Here is a 15,486-nt window from a genome sequence, read left to right as displayed (position 1 = left end):
GGATGCAGATACGGTGCTGCTCTCTAAATTGGTGGTGGGGTGGAGGGGAATTAGGGCTGGAGGGTACTGGAAGCCAATAGTAACAGGTGGGAGAGAAAAAAAGGGGAAAAAATGGATAAAGTGTGTAGCTTGCTGGGCAGACTAGATGGGCCATTTGGTCTTCTTCTGCCGTCATTTCTATGTTTCTATGTTTGATTTTCCCAAAAGGGTCTGGGAAAAGCTGTAGGCCTTCCCTGTAGGGAGGGAACCTTCACTCTAGGGCTTCTCTCCCTTAGAACTCTCCCTTCGACTCTCCCTGCAAAATTCCTCTTGACCCTCTTATAGCCAGGTCCACCTCTTCAGCTACCTCATAGGGAAGGAGCTGCTAATTCCTAGTACTCATCTATGAGGAACTAGGGACATCTAGTGGCCAACCATAGGAGTTGAGATTGAGGGTAGGCCGATCTCCATTCATCCTTTAGCATCAAAGTTCATGAAAGGCTTATGGCATATTAAACGTCCAGTTCTCAAACCACTTATTCCATGGAACCTTAACATGGTCCTTCAACAACTCAGGAAACCACTTTTTGAACCATTGGAGTCGATTTTTCTCAAATTTTTCACTTGGAAAGTGTTATTCCTTGTAGAAATCACATCAGCCAAAGAGTTTATTGCTCTCCTTTTATGAAGTTCTTTCACAACAGAGTGGTACTTCACATCCACCCTAAGTTTCTACCACAGGTGGTCTCAACTTTCCATATTCAAGGTATGTTACCTATGTTCATAAGAACATGCCATACTGGGTCAGACCAAGGGTCCATCAAGCCCAGCATCCTGTTTCCAACAGTGGCCAATTCAGGTCACATGCAAAATGAAAGTGAAAAAGGCTTTATCGCTTTAGACTGTAAAAGAGTGTTGACTTATTACAGAAAAAAATATCAGAACATCATCCGGCCATGCACTATTTCTCTCTTACAATCCCAACCGAATATTGTCCAATTGGCTGGCAGACTGCATTGCACTTTGTTATGCTCTAATAGGCCTTTACATTACAGATGTATCAAGTCAGAGCTATGCCTACATCCATGACTTATATGAGAGCAGTACTTCTTGAAGACGTCTGCAAAATTACAGCTTGCTTGTCATTGCACACCTTCATGTCCCATTACTGTCTGGACAACTTATCAAAAAGTGAAGTAAATTTGGACAAGCAGTTTTGTGTAGCCTGTTCACCCAATAGTCCATTCTCTACAGTGGGGTCCAGGTTATTTGCTCAGTAAATGCTCTGCTACAACCCTCAGCTTAGGACTCCCCACGTGTCATGGCTAATTCAGCCCTGCTTGGTGATGGAGAAATCAAGTTTGCTTACCATAAACAATGTTCTCCATATATAGCAGAATGAATTGGCAATGCTAAATACTCACTCACCTGCATGGAGAGTCGACTATCTGACTAGATTTAACTCTGAAATCAACTGAGGGACTCATGAAGCAATGCCCAAGGTGGAACTCCCACACATACTCAGTAGAGCAAAAGCTCTATGAGCTGAAAAGTAAGGGTCTGTTTGGTGCCATCGGATGATGTGACCCATTTGTCATGGTTAATTCATCCAGCTGTCTATGGAGAAGACCGTTTACAGTAATCAAACTTACTTTTTTGCTTAACTTTTACATTTTTAACTCAATCATCCCTTTTCAGAACTCTTTCCATTGTGACAAATTGTGCAACTGTTACTTTATGACTCTAATTAAACTCCTTTTAAAATCATCAGATTTGGAAATGTTGTTTTAATATTGTTCCTCATTTTTTTCTTTAGAGGAGGCAATAGTACAATTACTGTCAACAATTAAAATAAAACTTAAACTTCATCTGTTAGTAATTTTTTACATTTTTCTGGTATTTGACATTGAGGTTGACAAATGGTTACTTAAAGCGGTGGTATGGTAACAATATATTTTATAAACTATGTAGACTTAGAGAAAAGGCATATTTGTAAAACTGTAGATGTTTCAAAATGGATATGGCATTCTATACTTACTGTCAGGGTCACCCACCAATGCAGTTTTTAATTCTTACAGAAGAAAATATATCAAAGCACTTGAGTATACCAGCAATACTTGCAAATATTCTTTATCATTACAATTAATATAGTGGTATGAAATAGAATGGCATAGATTTCTAGTTGGTTTTGTTTTTTTCTTTTTTTTTCTCCATTTTGCAGGTGGAAATATTGGTGAATTCTTCAGCATTAACACTACATCAGGAGAACTTTGGACTACACACATTTTAGACAGAGAAGATATCAGCAACTTTATGATAGTCGTTGAATGTTATGACCTGGGTAACCCAAGGAATAAAAGCACCACCCAGCTACAGATTATAGTCACGGACGAAAATGACAATCCCCCTATATTTGCTGAAAACTATTACCAAACATCCGTGAGAGAAGACTTAGCGACTGGATCAGTGGTCTTTGATCTCCTTGCATCAGACAAAGACCAGGACTTGAATGGACAAGTAGTATACACACTGATTGATGATACATTTGGGGTATTTACTATAAACAGCACCACAGGTACTATTATAACTACAAAGGTACTTGATCGGGAAACCAAAAGTCAATACAAATTTAGGGCTGTAGCAAGCGATTGCAGCATCCACAGCCCAAAAAGCTCAACTGTAAAAGTAATGGTGCAAATTGATGATATCAATGATAATAAGCCTGTTTTCCTTGAGAATCCAGTTGTTGCTATCATTTCCATGGAAACCTCCGTGAATCAAACAGTAGCCTCCATAAGGGCTGTTGACATGGATCTGGGCTTGAATGGAACAGTGGTGTTTAGCTTTTTGGAGCCTGAGTCCTTGTTTCAGATTGACAGACAGACAGGAGAAATTCATCTTCAAAAGTCGTTGTCTTTGGAATATTTCAGTGTTAAGATGCTTCACGTGGTGGCTACAGATCAGGGTGCTCCAGCTAGGTCAAGTGTTGGTCTCTTGATGATCCATATTCAAGGGCAAGAGGAAGAGATTTCATTCGTTCACAGTCTGTATGAAGTGGTTCTACTGGAAAACAGTGCAGCAGGTAGGTGTGAGACTCCTATATACATATCCAAGTTATAGTACCAATTTAAATACACTTAACCCAGGAGATTATAGATGTTGCTAAGTTTTCATCTCAGCAAATCCAATTCTGATTCCCCTCTGGTTAGATTAGGTATAGATCAGTGAAATGAGATGTCAATTAAAAGCTGTTACAAACTAATGCTAAAAAAGAGAGACTGTGTGGTTGAATCATACTTCCAGTCAGAACCCATGGTCTTCAACCATATCTCTGCTACCTCTATTAATGCTGACTGAAACCATGGAAAAGTATTGCATTTCTGCCAGTGAGTTGTTGAGTAGTAATGATAACATTTTCTCTCCTCCCCATTTCTACTTTAGATGATGTTCTTCTACTTTGAAATGCATATATGCACACACACACACACACACACACATATATATATATATATATACACACACAGTGGCATTCCACTAAATTGTGGATTGGGACAAAAATAAATTAAATATTAAAATATGTAAAGAAGCAAGAGTATTGGGGCTTCTTTGCATACTTTAATATATATATATATATCTATATAGATATATAGCTATTTATAGTATTTTGGATCTAGGCTTTAAATAAAAATATGTAGGTACCTAAAATGGTATATCCATCAGAGAACCCTAAAATAGGATAAGTAACACCAATAATGTTTTAAATGATTTGTAGGATGCTTAATGTTGCAAGCTTTATTACACAATGACAAAGAATATCAAAACTATTCAAAAGATAAAATTGGCACAATAACACATATATTGATCCATTGTCCTAGTCAATAATTCCTCATTCATATCACTTCTAAACTCTCTTTAGTATTATGCATTTATAGCATGTATAAATAACATCATAAAACATTGCCAAAATATATACAGAGTGCTTGTAATGAAACAATAAAACACTTGCAAAAGAGTTGAACTTCAAGAAAGATACTGTTGTGCCTGTTGGCACGTGGTTAGGTCTCTGTTGGTCTTTTTGTCTTTGTGTGAGGACTACCATTCTGCTTGCCCTAGGAGAAAGCAGAGTTGCTTACCTGTAACGGGTGTTCTCCTAGGACAACAGGATGTTAGTCCTCAGGAAACCTGCCCGCCCCCCTGTGGAGTTGGGTTTCATTATGTTTGTTGTTTTCTTGTTTCATAATTCTTTGTTACGAGACTGAAGAGGGGACCCCGCATGGATAGTGGCACGCTGGGCATGCTCAGTGTGCCACTCAGTTTCTAGAAACTTTGACATAAGTTTTCTGTGCTGTGTTCCATCTGATGTTGTCACCCATGTGTGAGGACTAACATCCTGCTGTCCTAGGAGAACACCTGTAACAGGTAAGCAACTCTGCTTTACTTTATTGTAATGGTAATTCTGTTTATTCATGGATTTCTGAGGGCCAAGCCCACACCCAACACACATTACAAAAAGTCTAATTTCGGGGAGCGATTGGAGAAGGAGTGGGCCGCTGGCCAAGTCTCCCCGAACTTACCGCTAAAGTAAGGCCTTTTTCTCTGTTTCATCTGCTGTAACCCGTGGGGTTGTCTGCTGAGAAAAAGCCCTGAAATTGAATAACAGCTGCGGGAGAAGCAGACGCCGTTCCTGACATCAGAGGGGGCGTGGCCTCTTGTTTTAAATCCATCTGTAGTGCGGCGCTGTGATGCCACCGGTGCTTCACCTAAGCCGCGCCAAAGGGGTGCGTGGCTTGGTCCGGCTTAGTCCGGATGAGTTCGAGAATTTAGCTATAATATTATCTCGCTGACCGAATTTTCCTGATGGGGAAGAAGAGGAAAGCAAGAAATATGACTTCGTCACCAGTGCAGCATGTCAGCACCAGCCCGATGGACCAGCATGTCGTGAGGCATAGGACTGATCCAGGGGAGGAAGGGATGGGAAGCTCTTCTCTAGCTTCCATCAACCCAGGAGAAGGACCTATTTTACCTCCTCAGCCTACTAAGAGTTAACCCTCACAGGTGGCGACAGAACTGGTAGGATTTAACCCTTTGGAGGCAAGCTTGGTGACACAAGCTGGAAACCAAAGGGTCGAGGGTTGAGAAACCTGTGCTTACTGTTTTGCCTATTGATTCTATTCCAGTTTTTTCTGGTAGCAATGTTGGGGATTTTTCCCCAGACAATGTTACACTATCTGATGTATGGAATATTATTTCTAAATTAGATAATAATATTACTATTATGAATAGATCATTGTCCGCTGTGATAAATGCTAATGTTGAAAAAATAAATGAGCAAGGGTCTAGAATGTTGAAATGTGAAAAGGAATTGTCCGATCTGAAAAGTAAAATGCAACTAGTTCAATCATCAGAAAATACATTTATGCGGGACAGTTTAAATATTCATAGAGAATTAGAACGAATGGAAAATACAATGAGATTAAAAAATTTGAGAATAGTAAATTTTCCAATAACTCGTTTGCTCTCTCCTTTAGAAATGTTTAGGAAGTTTCTTAGAGAGATATTATTGTATAAAGATGAAGAATTTCCTAATTTGTCTAAAATATACTATCTTACTAAGAAGAAAGAGAAGAATGTTCAAAATCAGGAAAATCCCCCAAGTTTAGGTATTTCTACCTTTTTGGAGGATTCTTTGGATATAATTGAGAACAGGGCTACTCTCTTTATTGCTTTTTTATCTGAGCAGGATAAGGATAGAATGTTCAGAAAATTTTTCATTAATAAAGATGTCTCTTTTTGCGGACATAAAATCCAGATTTTCCCGGATGTAGCCAGAGCCACCCAAGCAAGGAGGAAAGCCTTACTGGCATTAAAACATTGTGTGGTGGCTCTGGGCGGTACATTTTTCTTGAAATATCCTTGTTTATGTTATGTAAACTACAAATGGAAAAAATTTGGGTTTACAGATCTGGTTCATTTGGAGATCTTTTTATTGGATAAATCGGAGTTTGATGCAGGAATATTAGAGGTAAATGGTCCTTAACAGAAGTAATAAATCTCCTCTTATTATAGATTAAGCTGATGTCTAATGGTAGCCCTATAGGGAATAGAGGGCTACTTAGATGTTAGATTTCCTTTTTTGATTTGGATGTTGTTCTCCCCCTATTATGTTTTGTATCACATCATATGATAAATTTAAAGTTTGGTTTATGTGTTTGCCTTAATTTTGGATGGTTGTGATACATAATATGTAAATCTTTTTCATGATGGAATCATTGAACAAATTAATAAAGAATAAATTGAAAAAAAACCAAAAAAACAAAAAGTCTAATTCCATAGGAGTTCAAGTGTGGCTTTTGTAGAATTTTGTGGTTTGTACCACAGGAATACATGTAAATATAATTATGCATGTTGTAAGTGAGATTTTTGCCTCAGAAGACTGTACTTTTGAATGTTCTTTTTCATATAAATTTGTTATAAAAGCATAATTTGTGTCTCTGTAAAGGGTGTGAGTGTGTGAGGAGGAGGGGTGGTGTATGTGCAAGGCTGTAAGGTTTGCCTATGGTTCATAATACCCTTCCCTATTCATGGTGGGGTGGGGGGGCATGTCAGTTTTGAAAAATATAGATTGCAGGACAGAGCTGTGCTTTATTTGATGGGCCCAGGACAGGCACTGAATGAATCGGAAAGGGGAGGGGGCAGAAAAGCAATTTTTTGCACAGGGGCAGCAAAAAAGCTAGCACCAGTCCTATGTAGGTAGTTGGGATAAAAGGCCTCTGGGGTAAATGTGGGTTGGGCCCTTTAAATGTGATGCCAGTATTATCTGGTGCAGCAAATTTTATATGTTTGTTTTATCTATCATTTTATTTATGATTTTGTGGTTGTAACCTGCCTAGAAGATAGTGACATATAAATCTTTTAAATATATAAATGCATACCCGCACACCCTGATTGCTTTATTTCACCATAAATACCTAAGGTTCAGTGAAGATAAACTGCATTATCTTTAATTTGGCTTCACCACAGACTCCCAGGATATTTACCAAGGTTTGGGGTATTCTGATTACTGTGTTCAAAATGCAAGTCCTGACACTGCAGGCTTTGCCTGTACCTCCTTGAAGTCTGGAAGTTCTTCTGAGATCCAAAAACTGCTTTAATAGAGTAACTTCAGTGTATTATACTGTCTAGAAACAATGGGGCAGTGTTGTGTTTGTGGCATCGTGTGAACCCTTGGTCGCAGTGGAGATGACTCCTCCCACGGAGAGGGGCCCTGTGGGGAACCACAGCGACAGGCTAAACTCAGAGAGCAGACACTTGTAGGTGGAAAGCTTTATTGTACTGCTGTAGATATATGGTATGAGGCAGGAAGGAAAGGCACTGAAGTCCAGCAAGGTGCCAATACGCTCAGACAGTCTCAGATGTAGAAGTCTCACTCAGATGCTCAAGGTAGATAGGAGCCCGCAGTGCGGGACAAGCCGAACCTGGTGGGTGGTGTTGGAGAACTGGATCACAGAGGTACTCACAGGAGCGTAGTGCGGGTGTCTTCCTGGTAATGGAGATGGTGGGACCGAAAGTCCGTGGTACAGGATAAACTGGACAGATAGGCCCTCGAGGAGCGAGTACCTGATAGTACAGAAGATCCTGAAATAAAATAGAGAGAGACCACCGAGAAGCGGTTGTCTAGTTAGTGGAACCCCGAAGGGTTTTTGGAAGTGAGAGGCCCCCGAGGAGCGGGTGCCTAGAGCTTCGACAGGAGCGAGATTCCTCGGAGGGTAGAGAGGCGTCTAAGCGAGCAGCTTAGAGCGGTTAGAGTAGCTAAACCGAAGTCCTTGCTGACTCAATGTAGGTAGCGTAGAGGAGGCTTAAATACCCGGAGGTATTGACGTCATGCGGTGGGGATGCCCCCAAGGTTCCCGCCATGACGTGTACTTAGGCGTAGGTAACTTGCGCGCTTGCCCTAGGAGGCCACGGGAAGGAGCATGGCGGACTGGGACGCCCATGCTGAGTTGGAGACGCCAAGGGTTTCGGCACTCGGCACCAGAGGCAGCCATCTTGCCGAAGGAGGAGGAAAAAGTTAGAAAAGAGGTAAGGCAGAGCAGTCGCAACCATCTGCGACCGTCGGACACAACAGGCAGATGCAATACAGTGCGCTCAGTTAACCCCATGGTTGGACGTGACTTTTAGACATGCATCCACAACCCCTTGTTCTGTAAGGGGATTAGTGCATCCAAAAAAAGGACATCAACCCCTCTGCAGATTGAAAAAAAAATTAGTGCCTGACCCGCACATTTGTATGCTTAAAAAAGTGTACAGAAAAGCAGAAGATTTGGAGCTTACTAGAAAAAAACTAGCAGTCTTTTCTGCTCATGCATGGAACTTCCTGTACTATTGAACCCCCACAACTTCTCTATTTCTTTTTTCTAATGGCCCAGACAGATTCCAGCCTGCTCTGTGGTTTTTATTTATTTTTATTATGAATTAAACATTTTTATATTCCGCAACTTCCATTGGTACGTCCACTGCAGAACACATAATATATATCCACAATTATTATCATAAAATGAACAATAAAATCACAATATATAAAATACTTCATATAAAATCTAATTAAAAGCCATGTTAAATTAATGAGTCTTGACCATCTTTTAAAATCTAATTAAAAGCCATGTTAAATTAATGAGTCTTGACCATCTTATGAAACAATTTTAGATCCCTCTGAGATCTAATTTCTAATGGAAGATCATTCCATAATCAATGGAATAGAAAGCACATTTACAAGAGGTCTGTAATTTATATAACTTCACAGCAGGTAAACTTACTAAGTACAAACCAGCTGACTTCAAGTCCCGAGCTGGTACATACCAGCTTAGTCGGCAAGCCAACATACATCCCAGCTCTGCATGCAATTTGTGCAAAATCACAACTATCCTAAACTGAATCCTCCAACCTATTGGCAACCAATGCAACAAAAAAAGGACTGGTAAAATATGTTCAAAATGCCCCACTCCACTTACTATTCTAGCAGCAGCATGCTGTATCAGCTGTAGAGCCCAAAGAAGTTTATTCAGAAGACTACTACAGTAATCCAAATTCCCTAGAACTAATGCCTGCAAAAACTGTTCTAAACAATTCAAGTTTCAAGAAATACCTCAATGACTTCAACAATTTAAATTTATAAAAAGAACTTTTAACCAGATACCATATATGAGGCTTAAATGTTAGCTGAGAATAAAAATATACACCTAAATTCCGAACCTCTATATGTAGAGCCAACATTTAATCATGGTACTGAATACTCATCTGACTATTATCATGGGTCTTTTTTACTGACCCAAAGAATTTTAGTCATCTTAATATTCAACAACAACCCTCTGCTAGTCAACCAATCTTTAATAGTGTCTATACACTTTTCAAATAGCAAAAGAGGGAGGGAACCATCTGTCCCACAAGAGTTGTATAACTGAATATCACCAGCATACATATAAAATTGGACACTTAGAGAATCAATTACCTTACCCAAAGGGGCCATATATATATTAAATAATACTGTAGATAATGCAGAACCCTGCTGTACACCTCCTGAAATAGCTCTCCATATAGACTGTGATTGCCCTCTTGAGATCCGCTGCTTTCTCTCATCCAAAAAAGGCCTAAATCATTTTAACACCATTCCACCCATCCCAAACGTTTTCAGCTGAGAATTAAAATCTGATGATTTAGAGTATCAAATGCAGTTACAATGTCCAGATATACGAACAAACCCAATAGACCCTTATCAAATCTTTGATTGTTGCGAGTGTGGGAGAGCAGTCACTTGTTCGGGACAGAGTGTGTGCCCTTGGGCCACAGCATGAGCCCAGAGAAGAACCCAGGGCATGTGCCGTGGCAGGCAAGGCGTATCCAAGCACGAGCGGACAGGCTGAAAACTCTGAGCACTCTGCCGAATCTGAACGCACCAGAAGAGACCCAGCAATGCAATGCTGGTCTCTGGATTAGCCCTCCGGCCACTCGATAGCCCTTTTGGACCTGCCGCCTAGGAACGCCAGGTGCGACAGGACGGACAGATGTTGAGAAGTGAATGCTGAAATATGAATGCAGATGAAGAATACTTGGAGAAACAGTGTGTGAAGTGGTGGAGGAGGGGAGCATTATGAATGCTCGGAGTAGAGCAATGCAAGAGCAGGGAATGCTTAGGGGAAGGGAGCTAACAAGATGGGATGAGGGGGTGCACATCATCCTACTCTCTCTCTAAAGTCAAGAATTCAAATTGAAATATCTGGTACTTTAATCCCCCATCCCCCCAAAGTCCATACTGCTATGTGTTCTGCAGGAGGAGACCAGGGCTAGGGTAGGGGGAAGAGGTTGCTTTAGAGCCAAGTGGGAAGAGGAAAGTGGAAGGGATATGAGTGCCAGGGATGGGGGTAAAGGATGTATGAAAAATCTAGGGGAAAGGCAATAGAAGGGGGTGAGAAAGCCAGAAGGGGAAGGGTGCATGTGAAAGAAAACCAGAGCTGAATAATGTAGGGGTGAAAGAGCCAGAATGTCAGTAGGGTGTGAGGCAGGCGGTATTTGTGAGAGAGAGCTAATGGTGGTGGAAGTAATAGGGTAACAGAGCCGCAGTTAGTGAAGGAGAAAGTGAGGATGGGTGACAGACAGCTAAAAGTAGTCAAGAAAGGGGAGGGATGGTAGCAGAGCTAAAAGTGATGATGGGATGGGAGAGAAAATGACAGTCCACAGGTGTGATGGGATGCAGGGTTGAGCGAGAGAGAGAGAGCCAGAGATCGTGATTGGGAGGCATAGGAAGAGAATGGTTTGAGAGAGACATACAGAGGGGTGTTGGGGAAGAGGTGGTTGTGTGAGAATCAGAAGGGGTGAAAGAGCCAGACAGGGTGCTGGAAGGCAGGGGAGAGATAGAGGGGTGGGTCAGAAGAAGGGAGAGAGGGCAAGGGAGATGGGGTAGAGGTAGCATGGGGAATTGAAAGAGATACTAGTGAGAGAATAAAAATAATGGGATACTAATAGAGATAGTGGGAGGTGTAGGTTAAATGCCAGTGACCCTAAATAGGATGTTCATCATGAACTTTTGAAGCCTACTACTATGCACACAGACTGAGTAAAAAGTGTAGGCCTAAAGCAAAGCAGACATGGAGTTTTGCAGTCTTGTGATGATTTTGACAACTTTACAAGGAGGAGAAAAGACTGTGTTTGTTCCTTCATATCAGAGAGTTGTCATCACCTCCTGAATGAGAGGAGAATCTTGGACCAGAACTGAGAACATGTTCTTGGTAAAACTTTGTATCCAGCCTGTTGCCAGCTATGAAATGGGTATTGTTCTAACACCTGTTTTGCCTATGGAGTCTGAGTGTATGAGAATATTCCTATGCATTGAAATCCGGATGACGACATTTGCATCCCACCAATCCTATGTCTGTAGGAGATAGCAAAATCCAATCCGGATCAACATTGGAATCTTATGGACCTGAATAGTCAGGAGAGACTCTGAGTCACCCAGATAGGTTTGGACGTCTGATATTATCTGAAAGAGCCTTTGGTAAGGGTTTTCACCATGGCTTTTTTCACAGATTCCCCAAGCTCTGCCAAGACAACTTTAACAGAACTGCTGCAGTAAACCTGCAAGCTAAACTGAATTTCAGGTACTCAGTACAGTCTGTTCTATAACCAAGAGGAGCTGTTCTTCCCAGCATCCCTTGAAAGACTTTTGGCCAATTAGTATACCTAATCTTTTTTTGACATCATACCTCATGGTCTGTCAGATTTTTGGGTTTCATCTGTCATACACCACAAGGGACTTCGCTGGATTAACCCTTAGTGTTGAGGAAGATCCCCTAGACTTGTGCAGAGGATAAGAACATTGGCTTTTAATTACTTTTCGGTTGGGCTAATTTAGTTTGGCAGTTGCATAATTATTAAGTGCAAAGTTGAGCTTAAAGATAACATTTATTTTCTGCTTATCTTACATGACAGTGCTTGCACTGTAAAACTAAAACTGTAACTGTAACAAACCAAAACTAAAGAAAGAAAATAAATAATTGTACCATATTACTCTTGTTTTCATGTATGCTGTTAATAAATTGACAACGTCACAAAAAGTTTCTATTTTCTTAGCATCTGGTCAGATGAATCCACGAAAAGTGGGTTATGTACCTCTACCAGCAGATGAAGATGGAGCAAATTGACATCACAATAAAAATAACCCCTGCAGTGACATCAGCCTGCCAGTATTGTCTGTCTCCAGCAGATGGTGAATATGCATCTCCCTACTGGGGATTGCTTTACTTTGAAAAGGAGAAATAAAAGGAAAAGTAATTTATCCTGCTCTCCTGTGGTGATACCAAATGGTCCCTCCCCAGTTGAGAATTCCTGAGGTGATTTTTGTGGTCCCTCAGATGAGGGCCTTGGTCTGGTAGCTGGTTATTTAGCCGGCGTGGGCTTAGCTGTTCAAACAGCTGAAAGGCAGTGGGTACAGGAAGCTGAGCGCAGAAGTAATGGTATTTGCCCTCTCCCTCCACAGCCAGAGACCATCTCTGTTCTCAGGAAGGGCTGAGTTCAAGTAAGTTTAAAAAAAAAAATTACAGAAACAGAGAAGGAGGGTTTTGTTATGTAGGGCTTCCTCCGGTCTCAGTGTCCGGCACAATGTTCCAACATTCGTCCAACTCAATGGGAGGTTTAGGGACGTGGGCAGCCTGACAGGTTGAGCAGCCTTCTTAGGCAAGGCCCTGCTCTGAGGCTTTTTTCGCTGCGTGCCATATGGTAGGTCTCAACAGCGTTTTGCGTGTTTTTGTTAGGCTTCAGGATTGTCTGTTCAGCTAGTGCATCTAGCTGCGCATCCAGGTTGTGCGTCCAGTTTTTGGATGCTTAGTTGGGCCTATGTTTGTGTGTCCAAGTTAAGCGGCATCCTTAGTGGCTGCACACTTACCCATGTGTGCAAGTTGAGCATTTGTTGTGCCCTTAAAGTTGGGGTACCAAGCATTATGGCGCATAAGTTTTGGGCTCCTAGATTTTTTGATGCCTAAGTTGGACGTGTACATTTTTTTGGACATATAAAAAAAAAAACAGCTGGATGCATGCCTTCAGTCATCTATTAAAAGTACTGATGGCCTAATGGCGCCTATAGCTAAGAAATCTAAGCACCTTTCCCTCTGTGTTGCCTGTCATATTCGGGCATCTCAGCCTGGAGCACCCGCTAGCTTGTGCCAGTGCTTTTTGGAGCTCAAGAAGAAATATCTTCCTCTGATTTTACTAAGCCTGGTTCTTCCCAGCAGGATGAAGGTCTGGGTAAAGGCGTGTCAGGAGGGGTGATTGATCTTGGAACTCCCCTAACTGGTTTGTCAGCTGGGGAGGGTAGCTCAGTGAATATAACTCAGGTGCCTTCTGGTTTTGGCATGGATCCTTCTGCCTTTTCATGGGTAGAATTTTTCCAGGGATTGTAATCCTTTCTTCAGGCGCAGTCCTCACTCCCATCCAATGCTGCCAGGGCAGAATCACAGATGGGGATCTCTCGCCAGGTTCTATTGTTAAGTGCCGAAGTACACCTAGATCGGCAGCAGGTCTGCCCAATAAGGATCCAAATGATATGGATGATGAGGCCGATCTTGACTCGCTAGAGAATGGAGAAATTACTCCGGATTAGAACCATATAGAACTATGCTGCGATTCTTCCATAGAAGAAAATGCTGGGAGAAAATGCTTGAAAATGCTGGGAGTACCTGGGCAGATTCCATGTCTGAGCCAATGAAAAATCCCATTTTGGTTTTCTTGCGTAAAGCCTCTTGTTTTTCCCTGTGATGGAGGCCATTCAAGAATTGATTGATTTTGAGTGGGGTGACCCAAAAGCTAATTTCAAAGGGGGGTCGGGTTTCGGAAGGTCTGTACCTTCTGGATCCGGTGGTGAGAGAGCATTTACATTTTCCAAAGGTGGATGCACTTGTTTGTGCAGTCTCAAAGCGGATGACTATCCCCCTGGAGGGAGGAGCGGCCTTGAAGGATATACATGATAGGAAGATTGAGGCTATTCTTAAGCAAGCCTTTGAAGCAGTGGCACTGACCTTGCAAATCACTTCTTGTTGTTCTCTGGTGGCTTGCTCTTGTTTACTTCTTTCTCAGGAGGTCGATGACTCTGGGGTGAATTCCAGTGCAGTTATGGACCCAGCAGCACCTTCTTGGCTGATGCAGGCTGCAATTTGGTCTGCACCTCAGCCAGAGCTGTGGCTTCAATAATAGCGGCCAGGCAGCAGGTATGACTGAGAATTTGTCAGCTGATGCAACCTCCAAGACTAATCTCACAAAATTGCCCTTTAAAGGCTCACGTTTGTTTGGGAGTGAGTTGTAAAAATTGGCCAGTAAGTGGGGCAAATCACCAGTTCCTTGCTTGCCGGAGGATAAGAAACAGGCGCCGTGCTCCTTTAGCATAAGAGTTCATGGTAGGGGATCTAAGTGTTTTTGTCCCTATAGAGAAGCGACCTTTCAGAGGACTTGACCGTTTGGTAGGTCGCAGTCCTTTTGACTCAGACAACCCAGAAGGGCCACGAACTCGGGTAGTGGAACCTCCCGAGCCTCCCAGTGAAGGTTTGCCGTTCCACCCCCAGGAACAGGAGATAGGGGGACGCATCTCTCTCTCATCTTATATAGCGAACTGATTCGGGCCCATAAGTCTTCCACATATAATGGGCAGGGGTTTTCAACGGAGGTTCTGGGATTTGTTTACTGGGTAAATCCCCCATTTTTTTTTTCCTATGCTACTGCGGTAGTTTAGTTGATAAGCAGGGGTGCACTTCCCAAACTTATCACACCACCCTGTATTCCAGTCTGAGACTGTCCCAGCCTATTATCCTTAGGCTGTAAATCTAGGGATTACACTTCCCTATAGTACACCGGGCCCGGTACTTTTTTCTAGAAGCCTAGTGCCCTAACAGTAAGCAACTGGCTCTATAGCCCTGCGCCCTGACAAATAAGCAGCAGGTTAGTTAAAAACCGGTTTCTGTATAATGCAAAACACTTTTGAAATGCAGAGGAATATACAAATCTGTCTGAGAACTGTGCAAAAATAAAGGAGCAAACACATTATCCCTTACAAGGTCTCCATGTAAGTGCAAGGCAAATGAGACCGCACAAAAACAAAGAGAAAAAGTAGAAATACCTTCAGGGATCCTGTGTCCTGTATTCCGTTCGAATCGAGAGAGGGAGCTGTGCGTGCCCTGTCTCCGTCAGCAGGAGTCGTCTCCCTGGCAACCCTGCAGAAGGCAAGGCCAACCCACGCCGTCCTGCAGAAGGCAAGGCAAGCACACACTCCCTGCTTCGCACCCGGACCAACGCACCATCTGCGATAAAAAAGTTTAACACAAGGCAACAGGCAAGACAGACAGTATATTTCTCTTGAATAAAGCCTTTTTATTCATTATATACCTAGTCTTATGCGCGCATAAGGAGGCCAGCCTAAGAAGTCTAAAAAAGACTGACCTGATTTGTGATTGAAAAGACTATCCTTAAGTACAG

General features: G+C 42.1%; 1 long non-coding RNA gene across 1 annotated transcript; it reads right to left on the bottom strand.

The window, feature by feature from the left end:
• Positions 1 to 1,746: 1,746 nt before the first annotated feature.
• On the bottom strand, positions 1,747 to 15,187 carry LOC115096724. Its single transcript, XR_003858137.1, has 2 exons — positions 15,131 to 15,187; positions 1,747 to 3,042 (listed from the first exon to the last, which is right to left on the bottom strand). It is a non-coding gene; the product is annotated as an uncharacterized LOC115096724 (long non-coding RNA).
• Between the last annotated feature and the right edge of the window lie 299 nt (positions 15,188 to 15,486).

Source organism: Rhinatrema bivittatum, chromosome 1 (genome assembly GCF_901001135.1).
Source record: "Rhinatrema bivittatum chromosome 1, aRhiBiv1.1, whole genome shotgun sequence".
Lineage (NCBI taxonomy): Eukaryota > Metazoa > Chordata > Amphibia > Gymnophiona > Rhinatrematidae > Rhinatrema > Rhinatrema bivittatum.
The sequence above is the reverse complement of the archived record's forward strand: the minus strand, read 5'-3'. Positions and strand labels throughout refer to the sequence as shown.